Source organism: Ostrinia furnacalis, unplaced genomic scaffold, assembly GCF_004193835.3.
Source record: "Ostrinia furnacalis isolate ACB-3 unplaced genomic scaffold, ASM419383v2 OfSCF2163, whole genome shotgun sequence".
NCBI classification, from domain to species: domain Eukaryota; kingdom Metazoa; phylum Arthropoda; class Insecta; order Lepidoptera; family Crambidae; genus Ostrinia; species Ostrinia furnacalis.
Window position 1 is genome coordinate 76,169 of NW_021132402.1, and position 13,513 is coordinate 89,681.

The 13,513-nt window shown below is 36.8% G+C and overlaps 2 non-coding genes across 2 annotated transcripts; one reads left to right on the forward strand and one right to left on the reverse strand.

Annotated features, from left to right (window-relative positions):
• Positions 1–1,451: 1,451 nt before the first annotated feature.
• Positions 1,452–1,566, reverse strand: LOC114354828 (U5 spliceosomal RNA). The gene has a single exon (XR_003656059.1). It is a non-coding gene; the product is annotated as a U5 spliceosomal RNA (small nuclear RNA).
• A 3,315-nt stretch (positions 1,567–4,881) lies between these two features.
• On the forward strand, positions 4,882–4,996 carry LOC114354827 (U5 spliceosomal RNA). Its single transcript, XR_003656058.1, has one exon. It is a non-coding gene; the product is annotated as a U5 spliceosomal RNA (small nuclear RNA).
• Positions 4,997–13,513: the final 8,517 nt, after the last annotated feature.

The following is a 13,513-nucleotide window of genomic DNA, read 5'->3' on the forward strand; positions in this document are numbered from 1 at the left end:
TACATTTTCAAGTCAAATAGCTGGAAAATCTAAAGAAAATTGCGGTTTGCTTTTCTGTGACTTGATGTTTATTGTTTATGGTGACTAAAATAGTCCTAATGAACTGCCAACTTTCAGCCACTAATTTGTTATTAGACGTGGATCTTTATTCACCGCAATTAAAGAACATTCAATTTCTAATTAAGTATCAGAAAAAAGCCCGCATGTTTCTTTTTGCGCCAAAAATTGCAGCAAGCAAACAATGTTTCATTGAACTGACCATTCCATGGACTCCGCCAAACCCGGCCGGGAGCTTTGCCCTGTGTTTTTGCGGCGATAATTGAACCTGGGACTGCTGATTGCTACCGGTTTGGACGACTCTCCACCACTTAGATGTTTCGTTTGAGATTTTTACTGTTTATGAAAAAAATATTGATCGCAAGGATGTTCTGGCGTTTGTTAGAGTTTCTATTCTGATCTTTTAAGCTGACTTTTGTTAGGTAGGTAGTGTACATTGGATTGAACTTAAACGAATGAAGATTTCACGTAGCCAAATAAAAATACAACAAATAATTTTGCTATCTCGCCCACCACACCCCACTAACTAAATAAACTAATCCAGCGAATTTATCTTCAAATTGACATCAACATTTGCGTGTCTAACCAAGCGCTATTCATTAACAATTACATTGTTAAAAAGCTCAACTAAATTTTAAACAGACAATTAAGGGGTGGTCGACAAAAGGCAATTTGTTCGTCCCCTCGCGAGTGACCACCGGACAATCAAATGGCGGCCCGACCCGACCCGACGCGGCCCGGCACGTGGCTCGCCCGGGGTCGGGTTACAATCAACATGTGTAACACAAAGTGTCACATCGATAATATTCTGTCATGGACAGTTGGGTTAAAGCTTTTGTTTTGTTAAGCAAACATTTATTATACTGAACTAGGGCGATTTGAATATGAAAAGTTTAGTGCGATATTTGAATATTTGTACTCTATTGGCTTATTCTAAAAACATATTAGATCGTTTTCATAATCATTTTTGTGTGTAATAATTCCGTATACTCTACCTACGCGAATCGTTAGAAAATTATTAACACCCTTGTTTATTACCAGTTAACTTGTATACGAGAAAAAAAATACATTAGTGTATACGAGTAAATATGTGTTTAATTTTCATTCCAAAGATGACGATTAACATATTTAATTACTTAACAATGTGGCCTGGAATTACAACTACCGACGCAAGCACTTGGAAGCTCGGCCCATTAATTAGATCGGAGAGGCTCGATAAACGGTACACGTTTAATATTCCCAAAATCCTGCGTCTAATCGAAGCTGTCAATTAAGTGTTTTGAGTGCGCCCGCGCTGCCATCCATCAGTAGGGAGGAGACACCGGCACTATCTACTTATCGATAGTTTCTAAGCATCAACTCTTAAAACTGCTTACTTATAATTCTGTTAATGTGCCCCGCGTGAGCAGAGCGTCAAAAATTGAGTTAGACTCATTTGAGTGTTCCCCTCCACGGAAATCTTTAGTAAAAGGCGAAAGATTTATGCGTGTTGAAGGGAAACCAGAGTGACAAATAAAACGGTGGCCAAACGTCTTAAAGACGGGAAAAAATCAAATGATACCGCGAGTCAACTCAGCACAGCTCCATCTAGCGGCGCAATGAGAACTACTTGTTACATGGATTACCTACTGATAGAAAAGTTATACAGATTGAATAAAACTGTTAATAAGCATATTATCTTCTAATATTTTATTTTATGTTTTTTTTATTAGACTTGAATAAAATAAAATAAAAATACAGGGTGTCCCAAAAAGTAGTGTCAAGCCGAAGCCCAGAGGTAGAGCATCACTAGGGGTACCCGAATCACCGAGACTTTTGATAGTTTTCGAGTTATTTTTTTTTACAACATACTGGATTTTTAGTTTACATACGTGTTCTATATGTAAATACTTCTAAATCAGCTAGGCCTGCTATTCATCTAATAATAAAAAAAAATCAAGCATGTAACTTACCTATCCGCGTCACTGTGACCAAAAAAGTGCCTAATCACAGAAATTTAAAACAATCGTAACTCGAAAACTATCAAAAATCGCGGAACATACATGGGGGTGATTTAGATAGCCCTAGTGTTGCTCTACCTCTGGGCTTCGGCTTGACACTACTTTTTGGGACACCCTGTATATAAGGTGCCTACATTCTGTAAACATCTCTATAAGCTCTAAAATGAGGATGATACAAACATCATCGACGATAAATCCCAGCAGCACTACCGCGGCCATCGATCAGGCGATGCTCGTTAGAGATACGGCGATCAGCGCGATACTCGGACAGGATTTTCGAATTTGTTGCCTGACAATCCGAGATATTAATACGGAGATAGTATGAGCCGTGCCAGCGCTGATTACGCTTCTAATTAACGGATCGGTTACTCTTTGTCCTGGGATGATTCAAAAGCCTGTACAGTACAAGAAAAATTAATTAATTTAAGAGTAAGTACATATAACAACAAAAACACAAATTCTTGTATACAAACATTAAAATTAAATGCATCTTACAAAATATTAGGTAACTGAAAACTGTATAATTGTCTGCAATTGATAAAACTTATGATTTTACTATTTAGATTTCCAAGAATAATATAATCTTTAAAAATGTGATTCTTCTATGTTTCATAGCTCTACTTATCAACACTTGGATTTTATGCTAGCTCTACATATACAGGGTGGCCAAAACAGTGAGGTCTAAAAGAAAAATTTAGATTCCTTACCTCAAGGTGTACCTAAATCACCCCCATGTATATTATACGATTGTGCTTAGTTTAGGAGATAGAGTTAATTTTGTGATATTTTAAAATTTTATGACCTAGTAGGCTTTAAACATTTTTATCTTTTTTTTGGGTTGACTTTTTTCAGATTTCTTTTTTTCGACAGATTTCTTATGAATTGCAGATGTTTGAAAAAAATAAGCACCTTCCTATCTTTGATTCAAGATACAAAAGTTTTGCTAGAAACATTAAAATCACGCTTTTATCAGAACGCTATCAAATTTTCAACTTAAAAGTTTAAGTAAAAAAAAGTACTTCCATAGGTCCAAAACTATTTAAAAAACTGCGCCGTTTCCTGAACTTTCATAATAATACAAAAAAACATGTACTTAATAGGCCACTATTTCCTGTAATCGGTCCACTAAAGTGGTAAGTCGGAGATTTCGTTACATGTTTTTGACTTTCTTAGAGTGAATTAATATTGGGAATCCTCTAAGTTTACATTACGTAGAACAGATTTAAAGCAGTAACTGGACAGAACATGTTTTTATTCTCAACGAGGAAGCTCTTGCCCTTCATCACACCTGGTGGAAACTGATGATTAGGCTGAAGGTGGAAGGGAACTTCAACTACAGAGGAACTATGGCTTCCTACCTCCAAATGCCGGAATACAGTAATGCTTTTAACATTATTGTTATAGTGACAGACTTAGGAAAATAGAGTTGCTAGCCAGGCAGACTTAGATCAAACCCTACCACCAACCAAACCGAGCAGAAAATTTCACCTCCACTGGGAATCAAACCCGGGACCTCTGAAGCTTACCTCTTACCACTTGAAGACAGAGGCAGTTGTTACATTTTACTATTACCCTTGAAATACCTACTACAGTGAGAAGAAGAAGGAGGNGCAAGAGCTTCCTCGTTGAGAATAAAAACATGTTCTGTCCAGTTACTGCTTTAAATCTGTTCTACGTAATGTAAACTTAGAGGATTCCCAATATTAATTCACTCTAAGAAAGTCAAAAACATGTAACGAAATCTCCGACTTACCACTTTAGTGGACCGATTACAGGAAATAGTGGCCTATTAAGTACATGTTTTTTTGTATTATTATGAAAGTTCAGGAAACGGCGCAGTTTTTTAAATAGTTTTGGACCTATGGAAGTACTTTTTTTTACTTAAACTTTTAAGTTGAAAATTTGATAGCGTTCTGATAAAAGCGTGATTTTAATGTTTCTAGCAAAACTTTTGTATCTTGAATCAAAGATAGGAAGGTGATTATTTTTTTCAAACATCTGCAATTCATAAGAAATCTGTCGAAAAAAAGAAATCTGAAAAAAGTCAACCCAAAAAAAAGATAAAAATGTTTAAAGCCTACTAGGTCATAAAATTTTAAAATATCACAAAATTAACTCTATCTCCTAAACTAAGCACAATCGTATAATATACATGGGGGTGATTTAGGTACACCTTGAGGTAAGGAATCTAAATTTTTCTTTTAGACCTCACTGTTTTGGCCACCCTGTATGAATGACTGACGCTATGATAAAATTATTTATTGTTATAAACACTGTAAATATAATTATTATTAAATACTATGTATGAAATAGGCTATCAATCTAAAGAAGCAAGTGTAAACGCTGTTTACCTGCGATTACACGCTACGTCCAAACACCTAATTTCGCCACTTTTTTCGGTAATCGCTCTCTAAGGCGATACTCGGCTCGTGATAGATCGCTATCCGAATTGCAGCGATTTGCTTGCGCAACTAAATTGTTGTGTGTCACGCCTTTGAGTAATAGCACATCTTTCAAAAGATTGCCGAAATGCGTGTTACTTTTATTTATATTCAATTTCTATTAGAGCAGAGGACATCACTGATCGCAATTCTATTGTTATTAATATCGTGTTACTAGCTGTAATAGATCTTGTATAGGTTTAGCGGTCACTATAGTACGTTTTTGACATGATATACCAACAAAAAGTATTTCTGTGATGACACGTAACACCACTAAGGTAAAACAGTCTCATCGGTACCGCTAGATGGAGCTGTGCCGAGTTGACTCGCGGTATCATTTGATTTTTTCCCGTCTTTAAGACGTTTGGCCACCGTTCTAATTGTCACTCTGGTTTCCCTTCAACACGCATAAATCTTTCGCCTTTTACTAAAGATTTCCGTGGAGGGGAACACTCAAATGAGTCTAACTCAATTTTTGACCCCCTGCTCACGCGGGGTATAATAAACCGAAGTTAATATGTAGTTTTCTAAAGAGTTAGTACATTGTGTAAGTAATCCTTGTCGAAGTGCATAGTTGCCATTTTGTGTGGAAGGTAAATTTAAAGAAAAAATTCTACAACTATAAACTGATTTATTCTACACTAGCTTTCCGCCCGCGGCTTCGCCCGCGTTGAATTTTGTCTGTCACAGAAAAACTTTATCGCACGCGTCCCTGTTTCAAAAACCGGGATAAAAACTATCCTATGTCCTTTCTCGGGACCCAAACTATCTCTATTTCAATTTCATCAAAATCGGTTCAGTGGTTTAGTTGTGAAAGCAAGACAGACAGACAGAGTTACTTTCGCATTTATAATATTAGTATACATAGATAGATAGTATAGATTGTTGAAGCTACAGAAGCATTTAATTTAGGATCCCTAACTTCAAACTCTACCTCAGAGCTCGTACGGCGAATTGTTCGAGAAAGCTGGAGGTTGCGCGCGCGCAATCATGTAATTATATCATTCCTCTTCGGAGAAATCAAGCGCGGGCCGGAGGAGATTTATTGCGGACTCTTTTCTAGATTGGACGATTCATTTCGGCCTTTACTACTAACTTTGAAAGCAACCTGGGACTCTTACGGCTATTGTTGATGTACAGACTCCGTTCAACATTATCCGTTTAAGAGTAGGTACCTACTGCAGTATATTTGAAGTCATTTTCATTTCCAACGAACTTATACCAGTACAAGTCCTTCGTTTTTCTTGTCCTTCCGTAATCTTGTGGTTAGAGAGTTGATCTGTAATAGATTCAAGAGGTCTCGGGTTCATAACTCGGGTTTTATTTATTTTATTTAAGGACAACCAACAAGACAAACACGCATACATGGAATTACTATAACTAAAAGTGCTTAGAACTAAGTGTTGTCTTAATTAAAGGCTGCCATGGCATGCAATGCAAATACAAATACTCGTATTTACTTATCTGTCTTCCTATAAAAATATTGTGTTTATTTGGCACTTTGCTTGTTCAATGTGCCTGACCCCCAGGGTGTTTCAATTCAGGCTTTGGCTGTGGGATAATGTTTATATTTTATGATGCTTTTGCTTAATTTGTTAGCTCTCCTGGGGGTGGGTGTCCAGTACTGTCCAGATATAGGGATTTTCTTAAAGTCAGCAGCCATCGCCGGAGCCCCGCGGTCGTGAGCGGCCGTGCGCGTGCGCCGCGCATTAACTTAATTAAGCAAATGAATTAGAGCGGCCTCAAAGCGCCGATGTCTATCGTGAGTAGTGGCCGTCGAACGCAGCGCGCAGACGTATCAATTATACGCCAATTCTATTAATATCTGTCAGTGCAGGACTGCGGGGGAGAAACAATGCGTCTCAAGGTGTATCTAACGCAGACTGCAAGTAACAATAAGTAAAATTATCTTATGAAAAATCCTACAAGGAAAACCTCCTGAATTCCTGACTATATTAATTATTGGTTTCAATCAAATTAGTATTTGTCGTAATTTTTCTTTTCAATTGTAAATTTTTCCTAGCTCAATTAAAAATAGTCTAAATATCAATTTTCAATTTATTCAACTTTTTAATTATTACCTTCATCGGCCATCAAGCATTGCCAATAGTTCTTTTGACCATTTTCAGATATTGCCTATTTCAACAATCTGTTTGCCAATTAAAATCAAAGTCATTTTTTTGTTAATCGTGTACCTGTAAGGGCACACAGACAGACATACGAGTACATATGTAAGACTGTTTGAAGAAACACAAATTGCTATTATTTTACGTGAATCAGTGATAATTATTTTTGCAAGTATAACATGTATTTTTTTTTTCATTTATTATCCATAGACGTAAGAAAGCTGTATCTGGGAGCTAAAAGAAAACTTACTTTCAGTGTTTGTTTTATTAAAAAAAAAATGTTTATTGTCTATCGCTTGATGCCAACCCTGGCCACCTGAGATGCGCAGGCGCCGCAACATCGCTCATTTGTCTGTTCCAGTTACAGTCACACTTCTCATAGCTTCTAACCCTTATGTCCTTACGCATAGGAAACATGTTTCTTAAAACTTCTGCTGCATTTGTACAAGCTCGAACTACGGTTGAACATGAGTAACAATGTAAAGCGCGACAGAACATTGTTATAGTAAAATGGACGGCCATTTTGCCTAATGGTTAAGAAGGTACAACAATATTAGACATGCTGTTGTAATAATGTAACGGAGGATAATCCTGGTATTTAGATGTTTAGGAATTCACGATGAGAAATACATAGAAAGTTGCGGTGGTTATATTATCAAATAGGTACACAATAAACAAGTATGTAGAGCTGATCTTTTACTTCGCCAACACTAATATTTATAATGAAGTGTAACAGATTTAAAAAAGTGATTAAATTTTTTAGCCACGAAAAACTACAGTTGCCTATCATAGGCAATGTATAGGTACATTCATGTGATGTAGTACTATTTATTTATTTATTTGATCACCAACAAGGTTACATTGAGGCTTCACGAAAGTAACTACACTCGGCATCAAATAAATCGCACCTCCCGCGACAAGCACTTATCAAACGTATGCATCCCCACTTCCCACCAACATTGGTACCATTTGAAAGCCTAGTTCTAAACTTCATTTCATTAACACTAGAAGTGCCGAAGATTACGACCCCCCTAAAAGCGCCGCTGGGTCAATTTTGTCCCAGCATATATTTTGTAACATTTTTTAGTTTCAGGCATGAACATTATGGTTAAAACTATTTGTAGTATCCTTAAAAAATGGTTTATCTATATAGTTAAATCAATATGTACTTATTTCTTTAAAAATATAAATGTATTCAACTTTAATTTTGAATGATTGAAAGACAGATATTTTTGGTTTCATATAAAAATTGTCACATATTACATGGTGTTATACTGTATTAAAATTATGAAATTACTACTTTAACTATTCATTACTATTTTTGAAGGAATAATAAATATCTTACAAATAAAAGTGCACATTTTGCACAAAGTTTTTTTGTATGGTTTTTTTGTCTCTCTGGTGTACTATGTGTTTAGGAATTTCTATAGGTATGGTTATTTTTCTGTTATCCGCACACACACAGTGAAGTTTTTTACCAGTTACAATGAAAAGTATGGACATTTAATTTAAAAAAATATATAAGTCACACATTTTAAAAACTTATCAAATCATACAATGTATGAACTGGCCCATGTCTAGAAGTCACCTTCCTACTAATATTATAAATGTAAAAGTTAATAAAGATTGATGAATTGAAGGATGGATGAACCGATGAACGGATAGGAAGGATGAATGGGTGGATATAAGCCTTGAACTCGAACTAAGTTAGTGTGGATTCATGGTTAGATCGATTGATGTTTTTTCACTCTTTTACGCAAAAAATACTAAGCCGATCTTAATAAAACTTTTCAGTTTTATTGTTAATACTTCAGAATAACATAATATAGTCTATAATTTACAATAATATTCAGTTGTTTGGTCGAATAACAACGATAAGTGTCAAGAAATTAGGTCTTTCTATGATAAACTTAATTTCTCACTAGGTGAAGTCACAGGCAAAAACTAGTACAATAAATTTACATTTCTGCATTGTGACGAGTCACCTAAACGTTCCTCACCTCTCCATACTCGTATCTCCTCGAAACAAGGAGGGTGGGACAAAAATGACCCAGTGGCGCTTCTAGGTAAAACCGATTTTTAAAAATTTTCTAATAATGTTATATTACCAAAAACATTAAAAAATGATAAAATTCAATAAATCAGGAAAAGTCAAAAAGTTTCATGGACTTTCGTTGAAAAATAAAAAAGTTAGAGACAATCAAACTCGCGAGTGGGACAAAAATGGGACGGCGGCCTTTCTAGTGTTAAAGGAAAGGTTTTTACCCCAAAAATGTGTCTTTACAAGGATCCAGAGTCACTTCTTCTAAAAATAGGTAGTTACGCTATAGCCATTTTTTATGACTATAAAACTGTTAAGTTGGGATTAATCGCTATCCATCTGTTAAAGAGGACACGTGAGATCTTTATTTGGTTTTATAACCATAAAAATTGGTCTAATTGATCCCAGAGGTGAGTCCAAAGTGAGGTCTATTTTTAAGTCACATTTATGGTATATGTTAATCATTTATTTAGAAATGAAATGTATTTTTCTTGAAGGATATTTATTGGGCTCTCAAATAACACCAATATTGTTGGGGTACCATGATTGTGTCAGAAGAAAATCTTTAAAGTTCACGTCGCGGAAGGTGCGGTTTATTTGATGTTGAGTGTATAAAAAATGACACTTGTTAAATGCAAACTTGATTAAAGGTGAAAACATAATAAAAATGCACCCATTTTAAAAATCTTCCTGAAATTAACATGCAGAAGTTTTAATAAAAACACATAAACTACGTATTGAAAAGCCATACATTTTAATCAAAATAGCATTTGTAATTTTGAGTGCATTTCTCGGCTGGCACGGTGAGTGGCGTTGTTTTTATCGCCTCGCTGCGCGGGCGCACGGATTTCTTGTCCTCCGGTTTACGAGCATGCGCGCTGAACTCGGCTCTTAGGACCTGACTCCATTCTCGTGATACTGTCTATATGCACTCTGATGCAACGAGAATAAGGGTTTTGGTGCACTCACAAATCATAGACAGGAATATGTGAATTGGTAAAAAAATTAAATGCCAATTACTTTGTAACAATAGCGCAAGAACACGGTAATACTATCTATACAGTATTCCAACTCGGCCATATTTTTGAAATAAATGTCAACAGTCGCGCTCGCGCGGTACGTCACAGTATGACAACATGCGATAGGGCTGCCCACCTACAGTACCCAGTTTAATTACATCTGCCTACTTAGAATTTCTATAATGTATAGTTTTGTGATTGTATTTTTTTATTTAGTTAGACAAACAAAATACTTTGTGAATGGAATAGGTTACAAATGTGTGTTGTTTTGTGATTAGTAGATTTAATTAGTAAAAACTACTTAAATAATTTTGAAACTTTAATAATCATAATGATCTGTTACGTTAATTTCGGGCGGGCGAAGTCGTGGGCAAAAGCTGGTTTAATACAATATAATTTTCATTTCAAATCAAACTGACTGAAAATGACAATTTGACTAGTTTTTGACCAATTTGACCGTAAATGACGGTCAGTCAAATTCAATCAGTGTTGTCATTTTCAACACTTGGCCACAGACGTCTATTCGGCACATTCGCGACACCCCTGACTTTTGCATACCGAGCGCATACCGAGATTTGAATTTCGAAAGAAAGTTCTCGTTTCGTCTGTATAAATGAAGTTACAATACTGTATGATATTATTACCGTGGCAAGAAGCAGAAGTAGAAGGACTGATTCTAGATAATTGGACCTAATCGAATGACAACAGCCACCTTCAGCTAATCAATGTCTGATCATATCGCCAGGGACCATTATTAATGTGACTAATATGAGTATTTATACCAAAAGTCATGGATTGAGCGTATACGCTTTTATTTGTATCAAAGAAAAGTCTTGCCCTTCCTCAAGAGGGAAATAAAACAATGTCCATGTAGTATGATCCTGACAACGGTAGAGTAGTGGAAACAATTTCCCCGCGTGAAGAAGTCGGTGGAATTCAGTCCTAGCTCGGTCGTAAACCGGAGTCGAACCTGCGACGTGCGCGGACTCTAACGAGCGGGTGGCTGCCTTTTAATTGTTATCGCCGACGCATTTGCATTTTTATTGCTGACAGTTACGGGCCGGAGGGAATGCATTAGCTGGAGCGCAGCAAGACAGCGTCAGGGGATTCGGATGCATCTCGCTGGGTGATTTGGTTCTATTGTTTTTGAACTTTTACACCAGTACGTAGTCTTAATGATTGCTATTTTAATGTTTGTTCGTTTCAGCCAAGACGTTCACTGTTGGACAAAGACCTCCCCCAAGGATTTCCATAAGGACCGGTCCTAAACTACAGGCAGCTTCCAGGACTTCCTGCGACCTTCACCAGATCTTCGGTCCACCGTGTAGGGGTCTAGTGGGGGGAAGTAAAATGCTATAGTTTAGGCCTGCAATATCCAGCAACTTTTATCATCGCTATCTTAATGGACAACGTCTCAGTGGCCGCTGCATTCAATGGTGACTGGTATTCTCCTGTCCATCTTAGTTCGAGAGTCTTCGCTGCTAGAGTCAATAGCTGGTTGACTATATTTTGAGCTAATCTTATGCATCCGCCAAGAAATGGTTATGGCTGGGCTAGGAGTTATGTTATTTATTATTCAATATAAAATAATTATAAATTGCACATAAAATTACATTGTACCTAGGTTTATTGTACTTGCAGGCACAATTTAATGAACATTATAACTATTTATTTTTAATCGGTCCGCGTTCTATGCGTGTTCATGGCTTTTCCAAACATCGTCCCAACTAATATTATAAATGCGAAAGTAACTCTGTCTGTCTGTCTGTCTGTCTGTCTGTTACGCTTTCCCGCTTAAACCTCGCAACCGATTTTGATGAAATTTGGCATAGAGATAGTTTGAGTCCCGGGAAAGAACATAGGATAGTTTTTATCCCGGTTTTTGAAACAGGGACGCGCGCGATAAAGTTTTTCTGTGACAGACAAAATTCCACGCGGGCGAAGCCGCGGGCGGAAAGGACAATGTTCGTTCTCCATACATTGTTCGCCTAAGAACCAACAATTTTGACATATTACTACCCGAAAGCGAAATAATACGATTCTGTGTGTAAGAACAATGATTCCTGATGGACACTTGCCATAAAATTAATGATTAAGAATATTAAATCACAGCGATTTTATAATATGTCGTTTATGACAACATGGCGTCTAATGTATTGTGTGAATGTATGAACACCGATTCGCGAAAAATGTTTTGTATTGTCGTCACGCCGAGTCGCAGCCAAATAGTATAAAATAATAGAACAAGTTTTAGAAATACAACTCGGCATTCCACTTTTACAACTGGCATTGGATTCAACATCGGATTCTGACACTTTTACAGTTATGATACCATGAATATCAGTTTATGGTCCTCATTATTTTTATTTTATTTACGACCTTCGACCAGTTGGACACTTTAGATAGCTTCTTGTAATAGTGTCAATGTATTTTTAGCTTTTAACGCAAATCTAGTCTTCAAAACAGTTTAATCGATTTATTTTATTATCAAAATCGATATTTTATTGTCTATGATGGCCGCAGGAACATCACTATACATGGACTCCCAGCAATAAAGTACGGTAATGCCTCGTACAGATTTTATCGGCAAAAATTATGGAACTTGATAGGTTTTAGACCATGCCACGCACCAAAACGTCCGGAAGTTGTAATAGTATTATAGCATAGACGTTAAAAGACTTATTTTTTTAATTTTGCAATGCATAAGTGTCCATTAGAATGAAAGGGTGCTTAATGTATTAAAAAAAATAGAAAATAATTATGATGGGTTAATGTTTTTGGGCGGTTTTTAGGCGGTTTCTGACAATGTCCTTTACTTATAATTAATTTCCCTAACGATAGTTCAATTTGCTTCAACATTTTGCACAAAACTAATTTGTGTCGAGTAGTATAATGCTGAAATTAATTGCAAGCGAAAATTAACTTCCGCCATAGTAATGCTGGCTTCGAACCCGGAACCCTTGTACGCATGGAGCAGTGGTAATAAATGGCCGCGCGTATGGGGGTGAGGGTTCACCCTAATCAACCGAGGATATGTTGGAGTTAATTGAATATGTGGTCGAGGAGCAGTATTGTGAGCCGGGTGAGGCATGGGGCGAAAGGTTTCGCTGTAAAATTGTCATTCAAGACTATCTCGGTGTAGTATAACCATTTCTTGGTAGTAAATCATAACATTTTTCTTTATTTGGTATGGTTGCCTTTTTTTACGGAGGGCAACTCCGTGGTAGGAACGTCATAATAGGTTTTAGTTCATATGCTTACACTATACTAAGAGTAAGCTTAAAATGATGCTGAAAATGATTCCAATGGCTTATGGTTCAAAAATGTCATCCTGGCTGCCATTTCGATACGGTTATTGATATTTTGGAACAAACACACAATAGATATGAAACGTAATCAGACAACATTTAAGTACTTGTACAATTTCACGCTGGAACAAAGGCGCTCTTTTAACTTGTAACTATTTTTCGTAAGAACAAAGAGCCTCTATTTCCTAAAAGCTTGCCACACAGACCGCGAGCCACGAGATCATGAGTCATGGCTTATGCTTCCTTAAACGAACGAAAACTCCTTTGTGCCAATAATACGCCGTGCTCTCCGTTACCATTACTCGGCTCACGAATCTCCTATTGTCAGACGGACTACACCGATCGCGAGATAAAAATCCTTATTCCCATTTGAGCTCCCATTAATCTCCGGTAGAAAGCTGCGCAGGAGTCGTGCTACACTGGACAACGGTTCAGTAGCGTCCAAACTGTCTTTAGAAGGCTAGACTATACGCGGAACCAAGCTGTCTTGTGCCTTTATTGCATTAAAAAAACCTTTAAGA